The sequence below is a fragment of the Salmo salar genome, chromosome ssa06, assembly GCF_905237065.1.
Source record: "Salmo salar chromosome ssa06, Ssal_v3.1, whole genome shotgun sequence".
Taxonomy (NCBI): domain Eukaryota; kingdom Metazoa; phylum Chordata; class Actinopteri; order Salmoniformes; family Salmonidae; genus Salmo; species Salmo salar.
In genome coordinates this window covers 12,832,593-12,845,826 of record NC_059447.1, presented here as the reverse complement: position 1 = coordinate 12,845,826, position 13,234 = coordinate 12,832,593, and the positions used below count along the sequence as shown (strand labels likewise).

The window sequence follows — 13,234 nt, the reverse complement described above, 5'->3', positions numbered from 1 at the left end:
AGGTAGGATATAACCCCACCCACTTTGCCAAAGCACAGCCTCCACACCACTGGAGGGATATCTCCAACCACCAACATACCATCCCGGGACAAGGCCGAGTATAGCCCACAAAGATCTCCGCCACAGCACAGACCAAGGGGGGGCGCCAACCCAGACAGGAAGACCACGTCCGTGACTCAACCCACTCAAGTGACACACCCCTCCCAGGGACGGCATGGAAGAACACCAGTAAGCCAGTGACTCAGCCCCCGTAATAGGGGTAGAGGCAGAGAATCCCAGTGGAAAGAGGGGAAACCGGCCAGGCAGAGACAGCAAGGGCGGTTCATTGCTCCAGCCTTTCCGTTCACCTTCACACCCCTGGGCCAGACTACACTTAAGCATAGGACCTACTGAAGAGATGTGTCTTCAGTAAAGACTTAAAGGTTGGGACTGAGTCTACGTCTCTCACATGGGTAGGCAGACTATTCCATAAAAATGGAGCTCTATAGGAGAAAGCCCTGCCTCCAACTGTTTGCTTAGAAATTCTAGGAACAATTAGGAGGCCCGCGTCTTGTGACCGTAGCGTACGTGTAGGTATGAACGGCAGGACCAAATCGGAAAGATAGGTAGGAGCAAGCCCATGTAATGCTTTGTAGGTTAGCAGTAAAACCTTGAAATCAGCCCTTGCCTTAACAGGAAGCCAGTGTAGGGAGGCTAGCACTGGAGTAATATGATCAAATTTTTTGGTTGTAGTCAGGATTCTAGCACTGGTACACTCAGTGCATTTTATTGTCCCGAGGGAGAATTTGTCTTGGACAATTAAAAATGACTGCTACTTCCACATAGAATACATAAATAGATAGAATTAAATCTTACAGCACACAATAACATCATCATCCATCCTCCTCTCTACCCACACAATAACATCATCATCCATCCTCCTCTCTACCCACATAATAACATCATCTTCCACCCTCCTCTCCACCCACACAATAACATCATCATCCATCCTCCTCTCTACCCACACAATAACATCATCATCCATCCTCCTCTCCACCCACACAATAACATCACCATCCATCCTCCTCTCTACCCACACAATAACATCACCATCCATCCTCCTCTCTACCCACACAATAACATCACCATCCATCCTCCTCTCTACCCACATAATAACATCACCATCCATCCTCCTCTCTACCCACATAATAACATCACCATCCATCGTCCTCTCTACCCACACAATAACATCATCATCCATCCTCCTCTCCACCCACACAATAACATCACCATCCATCCTCCTCTCTACCCACACAATAACATCACCATCCATCCTCCTCTCTACCCACACAATAACATCACCATCCATCCTCCTCTCTACCCACACAATAACATCACCATCCATCCTCCTCTCTACCCACATAATAACATCACCATCCATCCTCCTCTCTACCCACACAATAACATCACCATCCATCCTCCTCTCTACCCACACAATAACATCACCATCCATCCTCCTCTCTACCCACACAATAACATCACCATCCATCCTCCTCTCTACCCACATAATAACATCACCATCCATCCTCCTCTCTACCCACATAATAACATCACCATCCATCCTCCTCTCTACCCACACAATAACATCACCATCCATCCTCCTCTCTACCCACACAATAACATCATCATCCATCCTCCTCTCTACCCACACAATAACATCATCATCCATCCTCCTCTCTACCCACACAATAACATAACCATCCATCCTCCTCTCTACCCACACAATAACATCACCATCCATCCTCCTCTCTACCCACACAATAACATCATCTTCCATCCTCCTCTCTACCCACATAATAACATCATCATCCACCCTCCTCTCCACCCACACAATAACATCATCATCCATCCTCCTCTCTACCCACACAATAACATCATCTTCCATCCTCCTCTCTACCCACACAATAAGTGAATTAGTTCATGCCAAGGTAAGACTGTGACTTGGTAGCAACATGACTGGCTAAGCTCCAGTTCCACTGTTGTCATCCTTAAGTACCATTAGGCTCTCTTACCAAAGCCATATGGTATTTTATACAACAAGGCTCCCTTACCAAAACCATATGGTCTGGGCACCACTAGGCTCCCTTACCAAAACCATATGGTCTGGGCACCACTAGGCTCCCTTACCAAAACCATATGGTCTGGTTACCACTAGGCTCCCTTACCAAAACCATATGGTCTAGTTACAACTAGGCTCCCTTACCAAAACCATATGGTCTGGGCACCACTAGGCTCCCTTACCAAAACCATCTCCCCATTAGATCCTGCCAAGGAAGCAGCTACTCTTCCTGGGGTTTATTATGGATCCCCATTACTTCCTGCCAAGGCAGCAGCTATTCTTCCTGGGGTTTATTATGGATCCCCATTAGTTCCTGCCAAGGCAGCAGCTACTCTTCCTGGGGTTTATTATGGATCCCCAGTAGTTCCTGCCAAGGCAGCAGCTACTCTTCCTGGGGTTTATTATGGATCCCCATTAGTTCCTGCCAAGGCAGCAGCTACTCTTCCTGGGGTTTATTATGGATCCCCAGTAGTTCCTGCCAAGGCAGCAGCTACTCTTCCTGGGGTTTATTATGGATCCCCATTAGTTCCTGCCAAGGCAGCAGCTACTCTTCCTGGGGTTTATTATGGATCCCCATTAGTTCCTGCCAAGGCAACAGCATCTCTTCCTTGGGTCCAGCAACAGTAAGGCAGTTTAATACAATTTAAAATATTACATGACATTACATTTCATAAGACTTTTCACAACTTATTGTGTTCCCTCAGGCCACTACTCTACTATCACATATCTACAATACAAAATGAATGTGTACAGTACGTGTGTGTAGAGTGTGTCTTGTCATGTGTCTGTGTAAGCGTGTGTCTGTACCTTTGTGTGTGTCTTTTCACAGTCCCCGCTGTTCCATAAGGTGTATTTGTATCTGTGTTTTAAATCTGATTCTACTACTTGCATCAGTTCCATGTAGTCATGTCTCTATGCCTTACAACTTGAGGACCTTAGCTGCTGTATCATATATTATCACAATACTACTGTATATACACTGTGTGCACAATTATTAGGCAAGTTGTATGTTTGAGGATTAATTTTATTATTGAACAACTACAGCGCTCTCGGTCAATCCAAAATGTTAACAAACCTATTTAAGAAAGTAAAAGTGAGGTTTTGGCTTTCTTTGGAGAATATCTATGTGTGCACAATTATTGGGCAACTATTAGTGTGCAGAATTATTATGCAACTAAATGAAAAATGAAAAGTTCCCCATCTCACTTGTTTATTTTCATCTGTTAAAGTGAGAATAATAAACAAACAACTCAAAATGTATAAATAAACATTTCTGACATTTCAAAAAAAGATCTGTGACCAATATAGCCACCCTTCTTTTCAATAACAGTCATAAGCCTTCCATCCATGGAGTCTGTCAGTTTCTTGATCTGTTGACCATCAACGTTTTTGTGCAGCAGCAACCACAGCCTCCCAGACACTGGTCAGAGAGGTGTACTGTTTTCCTTCACCGTAAATCCTCCGTTTAAGAAGGGACCACAAGTTCTCAATAGGGTTTAGGTCAGGTGAGGAAGGGGGCCATGTCATTATTCTTTCATCTTTAAGGCCTTTACTGGCTAGCCACACAGTGGAGTACTTCGATGCATGCGATGGAGCATTTTCCTGCATAAAAATCATCGTCTTCTTGAAAGATGCAGACTTTTTCCTGTACCACTGCTTGAAGAAAGTGTCTTCTAAAAACTGGCAGTAGGTTTGGGAGTTGAGTTTGAGTCCATCTTCAACCCGAAAAGGTCCAACTAGCTCATCTTTAATAATACCACCCCATACCAGTACCCCACCTCCACCTTGCTGGCGTCTGAGTCGAAGTGGAGCTTCGTGCCCGTTACTGATCCAGCCACGGGCCCATCCATCTGGTCCGTCAAGAGTCACTCTCATCTCATCAGTCCATAAAACCTTTGAAAAATCTGTCTTCAGATATTTCTTGGCCCAGTTGACGTTTCAACTTATGTGTCTTGTTCAGTGGTGGTCGGGTTTCAGCCTTCCTTACCTTGGCCATGTCCCTGAGCACTGAACACCTTGTACTTCTGGGCACTCCAGGTAGGTTGCAGTTCTGGAATATGACAGCACTGGAGGATAATGGGTTCCTGGTAGCTTCACGTTTGATTCTTCTCAAATCTTTGGCAGTTAATTTGCGTGTTTTTTTTCTCATCACGGTTCTTGCGACCCGGTTGACAATTTGCAAACAAAACGTTTGATGGTTCTGTGATCACACCCCAATATCTTAGCAATTTCAAGAGTGCTGCATTCCTCTGAAATACTTTTTACAATTGTTGACTTTGGCCCATTTTGCCTGAGGAAAAGAAGCTGCCTAATAATTATACACACCTTGATATAGGGTGTTGATCTCCTTAGGCCACACCCTCCCTCATTACACAAATACACATCACCTGATATGCTTAAATCCAATAAGCATTCCAGTTTATACAGCTTGGAGTTGGGAAATATGCATAATAATGATGATATGGTCAAAATACTGACTTGCCTAATAATTGTGCACACAGTGTAGTTACTGTACTTGTTGTAACTAATTCATGGAGACACACGTAACACGAATGCCTACACCGCTGAAGTAACACCATTCTTCTGATACTATGCACCGTGTGACGTCTATGTGTGTGTGTGTGTGTGTGTGTGTGTGTGTGGGTGTGGGTGTGACGTGTGACGTGTGTGTGTGTCATCCATAACCGGTTAGAGAGAGAGTGTGAGGCATTGTGGCAGACAGGTCAATGAAGAGAGACTGAAGCTATGTGACATTATGACCCTGGACAAACCAGCTCCACCAGAATACAAACACCATGACAGAATGATAGAGAGGGAGGGAGAGAGAGAGAGAGAGAGAGAGAGAGAGAGAGAGAGAGAGAGAGAGAGAGAGAGAGAGAGAGAGAGAGAGAGAGAGAGAGAGAGAGAGAGAGAGAGAGAGAGAGAGAGAGAGAGAGAGAGAGAGAGAGAGAGAGAGAGAGAGAGAGAGAGAGAGAGTAAGAGAGAGAGTGCAAGAGAGGGGAGGTGGAGAGAGATGAGAAGAAAAGCAGACTGTGAACCAAACACAGCCACACAGCTACACAGCCACACAGCCACACCACATGGATCCTATAGTATCTCACTGGAAGTTACAAGTCAGTTATGAATGGAGGAATGCCACAAAGCCACCAAACCAAGTCAGCACACAGACACAAGACCTATGACACACAGACAGTGTGGTTTATAGGCAGCATTATGTGGGTCATGTTTTGTAATGTGGAGTCCGAGGTTGACTTGAGGATTCTCCAGGTCCTGTCAGACCTACGAACACACAGGAGCCATATCTGACCTCAACGATATTACAGAGGAGGGATTGGAAATGTTTTAAAACGGACCAGCTTCAAAAGTTGGTGTAGAGGATCAATCAGATAAACCTGGTGAGGTATTGGAGAGTCAACTTGCAGGTCCCAGGACATGAAGGCTACCTGCACCGCTGGCAGCAGGCTCAAATGATCGCAGCCCTGGGGCCTCCATCGACCCATTGCTTCCAGACCTTCAGGATGTGTGTGTCTGGGCTGGGTTGTGAGCATAAAGATGTTTATGTTCTCTGTAAGTTAACGGACAATAAAATACATCTCATCTTATTATCATGTATTAAAGGTGCATACGCACAAGAAAAGACTCCAAACCTTGCGTGCTCCAGTTTTCCTTTTCCTGCATAGGTGGATATTTATTACATTTGAACTAGACAGGAAAGTATCTCCACAGACACCTCAGGCCATGTCCATACGTACACACAACCTCTAGTATTTGAAGAATTGTACTGCAAGGCAATATCATTTTTTGAAAATGTAGGTGTTTGGTGACACGCTTAGGCATTCAATGATAACAACGGTGATAAGAACAAGAAAACATATTAAAACAGATGTATTTGCCATTGGAGATTGCATAGCAGGGTTTATTTACATTTCTGAGATTCAGATCAGATCAGCCCTTAGCACAGGCAACAACTAAGAGAACTGGGTCACAGAGAAAGTGTGTGTGAGTGTGTCTGTGTGTCTGTGTGTGTGTGTGTGTGTGTGTGTGTGTGTGTGTGTGTGTGTGTGTGTGTGTGTGTGTGTGTGTGTGTGTGTGTGTGTGTGAGTGTGAGAGAGAGAGAGAGAGAGAAACCAAGTGAGATTTGTGGAGAGAGGAAGGCTAGACTTGTTTTTCTCGTTCTTGCATATCTCCAAAAGGAGGGACCGACTAGTGTAAACAGAGCAGGATGTGACAGTAGACAGACAAGGCTGTTGGACCGGGCTGGAGGAATACACGCAGACACACACCACAAGGTACTGACAATTTCTATATGGATTATACCCTGTATGTGTGTGTGTGTGTGTGTGTGTGTGTGTGTGTGTGTGTGTGTGTGTGTGTGTGTGTGTGTGTGTGTGTGTGTGTGTGTGTGTGTGTGTGTGTGTGTGTGTGTGTGTGTGTGTGAGAGACATTTATATAAATAGCCAGTATTAGAATGAGGTGATAATCTTTGAACTTCTCTGTTGCATCCTCTTTATCAATGTGAAGACCATCATGAATAGTTTAGTGTCAATGTGAAGACCATCATGAATAGTTTATTATCAATGTGAAGACCATCATGAATAGTTTAGTGTCAATGTGAAGACCATCATGAATAGTTTAGTGTCAATGTGAAGACCATCATGAATAGTTTATTATCAATGTGAAGACCGTCATGAATAGTTTAGTATCAATGTGAAGACCATCATGAATAGTTTAGTATCAATGTGAAGACCATCATGAATAGTTTAGTGTCAATGTGAAGACCATCATGAATAGTTTAGTGTCAATGTGAAGACCATCATGAATAGTTTAGTATCAATGTGAAGACCGTCATGAATAGTTTAGTATCAATGTGAAGACCATCATGAATAGTTTAGTATCAATGTGAAGACCATCATGAATAGTTTAGTGTGAGGTTAGACAGGACTTTCAGTCGTGTGTAGTTGTTGTGAATATAGAGAGGGAAAGAGAGAGAAAGAGAGACAGTGAGAGAGAGAGAGCGAGAGAGATGAGCAGAGTAAGGACCAGGGGTGTCAAACCCATTCCATGGAGGGCCTAGTGTCTGCTAGTTTTTGTTTTTTCCTTTCAATTAAGACCTAAACAACCAGGTTAGGGGAGTTCCTTACTCATCAGTTACCTTAATTCATCAACCAATTACAAGGGAGGAGCAAAAACACCTCCGTGGAATGAGTTTGACATGTGAGTTAAGGTCAATACATTGTTAAAAGGAGCAGGGTATCTTGACAGTGCCCTTTAGAGGTAGACTGTCTGATCAGAATTATAGAAACATATTGTGACACATGGTTTGCTTTAAAATACATTGTTTAAATCAACCTTATGGATTTCAATAGAAGAAGTCAATATCAGGAAAATAACTGCTATGTTCATAAAATTCTATGGATTTGGTCTATGATGTCATTGCACTGAATCTGTCAGTGACCGACACACACAGACACAGACACACACACACACACACACACACACACACACACACACACACACACACACACACACACAGGAATGCTAAACAGCATTCTCGTTGTCAGCTGAGGGAATGTGACAATGTGACGCACACCTCTGGCCTCTTCCAGTTTTTTGTTGTTGTATTTTTTTTACAATACAGGTAGTACAGGGATCTCCATCTTCCACCGTTTTCAGTTAATGAAACATGGTCTTCCATATGGACCACAATGAGTTAAATTAAGTGTATTACTGCTGGGCTGGAACGAACACACGTTCCCAGTAGCTCTTCAGGACTGGAGAGACACATATTTCATTTCACACAGCATGTTTGTATCAACTGATAATAGTGGCTCAGCGGTCTAAGGCACTGCATCTCAGTGCTAGCGGCGTCACTACAGACCCTGGTTCAATCCCGGGGAGTATCACAACCGGCCATGATCGGGAGTCCCATAGGGAGGCGCACAATTGGCAAAGCGTCGTCTGGGTCAGGGGAGGGTTTGGCCGTAATTATAAAATAAGAATTGTTTCTTAACTGACTTACCTAGTTAAATAAATAAAATCAAAAATATGAACACCTCACGGTATTTCAAAAGTCAGTTGGGGATTTATGTTGTCAAGGGTGTATGTACTGTATGTGGAAGAGTTTACAAGAGAAGAATGAGAAAAGTTAGATGAAAACCTATTCCCTTATGCCAAGAGAGAACCGCTACAATCTCATGTGCCATCTAATGCCGTTGTTCCCTTGAGCAAGGTACTTCAACCACAAGGCAGTTTTTGTTTTACTTTTGTGCTGATTGATGCACTTTGACCTGACTTTCTGCAATATGTTTGTAATGTCCAATGCGTTATGTCTCTGTTAAGTGTTGTGTTGTCATTAGACGACCGACTGTATCCTCTTAACTTTTCTACCTTTGTATTCTGACAGGGAAGTTACTGCTGCTCTCTGTTGGTGAGATCTGACGGGGCAGGTATAGGCTGAGGTGTCACTACAGTCCCTGGTTCGTATCCAGGCTGTATCACATTCGGCCGTGATTGGGAGTTCCATAGGGCGCGCACAATTGGCCCAGCGTCGTCTGGGTTTGGCCGTCATTGTAAATAAGAATTTATTCTTAACTGACTTGCCTAGTTAAAGGTTAAATAAATACAATAATTTAAAAAATACACTGCTGCCCTCTGTTGGTGAAATCTGACTGGGCAGTTACACTGCTGCCCCCTGTTGGTGAAATCTGACTGGGCAGTTACACTGCTTGTTACGCACGCCTCTAGAAAGAGGGAACGCAACACCCTGCTACAACTCAACTCTCTGTGGTGTGAAAGAGGTATGGGACTGTAGGTGCGAGTAAGGATGACAAAAGGCAGAGAATTACCATTTACAGGGAATTTATTCCGTCGCACGGTAATTTTGGGGAAAAGGGGTTGGACGGAACCAAAGCAAAGAAAGTAAATATCAAAGCCCCCTCTCCTACCTTACCTGCCTACCCACTACTTAACTAACTAGCACCACCTGGTGCACTAACCAAAATACAGGGGATGGTCCGCCCAGGTCTTTCCTAGTGTGCATAGACAGAGTATATACTACGGGTATATGTATGCCCGCGGGCCTCTTGCCTAAGCACTCCCTAGGTGCCTTCCCCTTCCCCCCTGGGAACAAATGAAACAGAATAACAAACGTAAGTAAACAATTCCAATAATCAAAACCACTTCATCCTATTGGCACACACATACCTCAGAAGCAGGGGCTACACAATACTTAACAAAAAACTCTGAGCAACAACCAACACAGAATTAACCCTCAGCCATCAGCCTCCTCTCTCAGCAGTCATCTCTCTTCTGAGCAACAGAACACTGGCTTATATAGCTGGAGAAGGAGTCTGTAATGGGATACAGCTGTATCCTGACGATGGGGGCGTGGTCAGTTCTCCAATTAGCAATGGGGGCCGACCAATCAGCTGCTTGGGGAAATTCAGGAAGCCATCCTGAAACACACAAATACAAATACACAAACCACAACACAGAAACTGGGGAACGTAACACTGCTGCCCCCTGTTGGTGAAATCCGACTGGGCAGTTACACTGCTGCCCCCTGTTGGTGAAATCTGACTGGCAGTTACACTGCTGCCCCTGTTGGTGAAATCTGACTGGCAGTTACACTGCTGCCCCCTGTTGGTGAAATCTGACTGGCAGTTACACTGCTGCCCCCTGTTGGTGAAATCTGACTGGGCAGTTACACTGCTGCCCCCTGTTGGTGAAATCTGACTGGCAGTTACACTGCTGCCACCTGTTGGTGAAATCTGAATGGCAGTTACACTGCTGCCCCCTGTTGGTGAAATCTGACTGGCAGTTACACTGCTGCCCCCTGTTGGTGTCTTCTGAACCACATGTTGGTAGTCTATGGTTGTACTGTAACTTCTGAACCACATGGTGGTTGTCTATGGTTGTACTGTACCTTCTGAACCACATGGTGGTAGTCTATGGTTGTACTGTCTTCTGAATCACATGGTGGTAGTCTATGGTTGTACTGTCTTCTGAACCACATGGTGGTAGTCTATGGTTGTACTGTACCTTCTGAATCACATGGTGGTTGTCGATGGTTGTACTGTCTTCTGAATCACATGGTGGTAGTCTATGGTTGTACTGTCTTCTGAACCACATGGTGGTAGTCTATGGTTGTACTGTACCTGCTGAATCACATGGTGGGAGTCTATGGTTGTACTGTACCTGCTGAATCACATGGTGGTAGTCTATGGTTGTACTGTACCTTCTGAATCACATGGTGGTAGTCTATGGTTGTACTGTACCTTCTGAACCACATGGTGGTAGTCTATGGTTGTACTGTCTTCTGAACCACATGGTGGTAGTCTATGGTTGTACTGTACCTTCTGAATCACATGGTGGTATTCTATGGTTGTACTGTACCTTATGAATCACATGGTGGTAGTCTATGGTTGTACTGTACCTTCTGAACCACATGGTGGTAGTCTATGGTTGTACTGTACCTTCTGAACCACATGGTGGTAGTCTATGGTTGTACTGTACCTTCTGAACCACATGGTGGTAGTCTATGGTTGTACTGTACCTTCTGAATCACATGGTGGTAGTCTATGGTTGTACTGTCTTCTGAATCACATGGTGGTAGTCTATGGTTGTACTGTACCTTCTGAATCACATGGTGGTAGTCTATGGTTGTACTGTCTTCTGAATCACATGGTGGTAGTCTATGGTTGTACTGTCTTCTGAATCACATGGTGGTAGTCTATGGTTGTACTGTACCTTCTGAACCACATGGTGGTAGTCTATGGTTGTACTGTACCTTCTGAATCACATGGTGGTAGTCTATGGTTGTACTGTAACTTCTGAACCACATGGTGGTAGTCTATGGTTGTACTGTACCTTCTGAACCACATGGTGGTAGTCTATGGTTGTACTGTCTTCTGAACCACATGGTGGTAGTCTATGGTTGTACTGTCTTCTGAACCACATGGTGGTAGTCTATGGTTGTACTGTCTTCTGAATCACATGGTGGTAGTCTATGGTTGTACTGTCTTCTGAATCACATGGTGGTAGTCTATGGTTGTACTGTACCTTCTGAATCACATGGTGGTAGTCTATGGTTGTACTGTACCTTCTGAACCACATGGTGGTAGTCTATGGTTGTACTGTACCTTCTGAACCACATGGTGGTAGTCTATGGTTGTACTGTACCTTCTGAATCACATGGTGGTAGTCTATGGTTGTACTGTACCTTCTGAACCACATGGTGGTAGTCTATGGTTGTACTGTCTTCTGAATCACATGGTGGTAGTCTATGGTTGTACTGTCTTCTGAACCACATGGTGGTAGTCTATGGTTGTACTGTCTTCTGAATCACATGGTGGTAGTCTATGGTTGTACTGTCTTCTGAACCACATGGTGGTAGTCTATGGTTGTACTGTACCTTCTGAACCACATGGTGGTAGTCTATGGTTGTACTGTACCTTCTGAACCACATGGTGGTAGTCTATGGTTGTACTGTACCTTCTGAATCACATGGTGGTAGTCTATGGTTGTACTGTACCTTCTGAACCACATGGTGGTAGTCTATGGTTGTACTGTACCTTCTGAATCACATGGTGGTAGTCTATGGTTGTACTGTACCTTCTGAACCACATGGTGGTAGTCTATGGTTGTACTGTACCTTCTGAATCACATGGTGGTAGTCTATGGTTGTACTGTAACTTCTGAATCACATGGTGGTAGTCTATGGTTGTACTGTCTTCTGAATCACATGGTGGTAGTCTATGGTTGTACTGTCTTCTGAATCACATGGTGGTAGTCTATGGTTGTACTGTCTTCTGAATCACATGGTGGTAGTCTATGGTTGTACTGTACCTTCTGAACCACATGGTGGTAGTCTATGGTTGTACTGTCTTCTGAATCACATGGTGGTAGTCTATGGTTGTACTGTCTTCTGAATCACATGGTGGTAGTCTATGGTTGTACTGTCTTCTGAATCACATGGTGGTAGTCTATGGTTGCACTGTCACTTCTGAATCACATGGTGGTAGTCTATGGTTGCACTGTCACTTCTGAATCACATGGTGGTAGTCTATGGTTGTACTGTCTTCTGAACCACATGGTGGTAGTCTATGTTTGTACTGTACCTTCTGAACCACATGGTGGTAGTCTATGGTTGTACTGTCTTCTGAATCACATGGTGGTAGTCTATGGTTGTACTGTCTTCTGAATCACATGGTGGTAGTCTATGGTTGCACTGTAACTTCTGAATCACATGGTGGTAGTCTATGGTTGTACTGTCTTCTGAACCACATGGTGGTAGTCTATGGTTGTACTGTACCTTCTGAACCACATGGTGGTAGTCTATGGTTGTACTGTACCTTCTGAACCACATGGTGGTAGTCTATGGTTGTACTGTCTTCTGAACCACATGGTGGTAGTCTATGGTTGTACTGTCTTCTGAATCACATGGTGGTAGTCTATGGTTGTACTGTCTTCTGAACCACATGGTGGTAGTCTATGGTTGTACTGTACCCTCTGAACCACATGTTGGTAGTCTATGGTTGTACTGTACCTTCTGAACCACATGGTGGTAGTCTATGGTTGTACTGTCTTCTGAATCACATGGTGGTAGTCTATGGTTGTACTGTCTTCTGAATCACATGGTGGTAGTCTATGGTTGTACTGTACCTTCTGAATCACATGGTGGTAGTCTATGGTTGTACTGTCTTCTGAACCACATGGTGGTAGTCTATGGTTGTACTGTACCTTCTGAACCACATGGTGGTAGTCTATGGTTGTACTGTACCTTCTGAATCACATGGTGGTAGTCTATGGTTGTACTGTACCTGCTGAATCACATGGTGGTAGTCTATGGTTGTACTGTCTTCTGAATCACATGGTGGTAGTCTATGGTTGTACTGTCTTCTGAATCACATGGTGGTAGTCTATGGTTGTACTGTAACTTCTGAACCACATGGTGGTAGTCTATGGTTGTACTGTCTTCTGAATCACATGGTGGTAGTCTATGGTTGTACCACATGGTGGTTGTCTATGTCAAAGCTTGCTAGTGAGAGCTTCCCTCTCCTGTTTGGTTATTGCACGGTCGCAGTGCTGACGTTTGCATAAAGTTGGGAATTTTTGGGAGGTTGCAAGTTCTAGTCA

At 44.2% G+C, this 13,234-nt stretch overlaps 1 protein-coding gene across 1 annotated transcript in view; it reads left to right on the top strand.

Moving 5' to 3' along the window:
• Positions 1-6,203: 6,203 nt before the first annotated feature.
• Positions 6,204-13,234, top strand: part of LOC106606273 (epidermal growth factor receptor kinase substrate 8-like protein 1) — a 33,791-nt gene continuing 26,760 nt past the window's right edge. The window contains exon 1 of the mRNA XM_045719789.1: positions 6,204-6,387. The gene's annotated coding sequence lies outside the window, so the exon portion shown is untranslated. The remainder of the gene's footprint in view (positions 6,388-13,234) is intronic.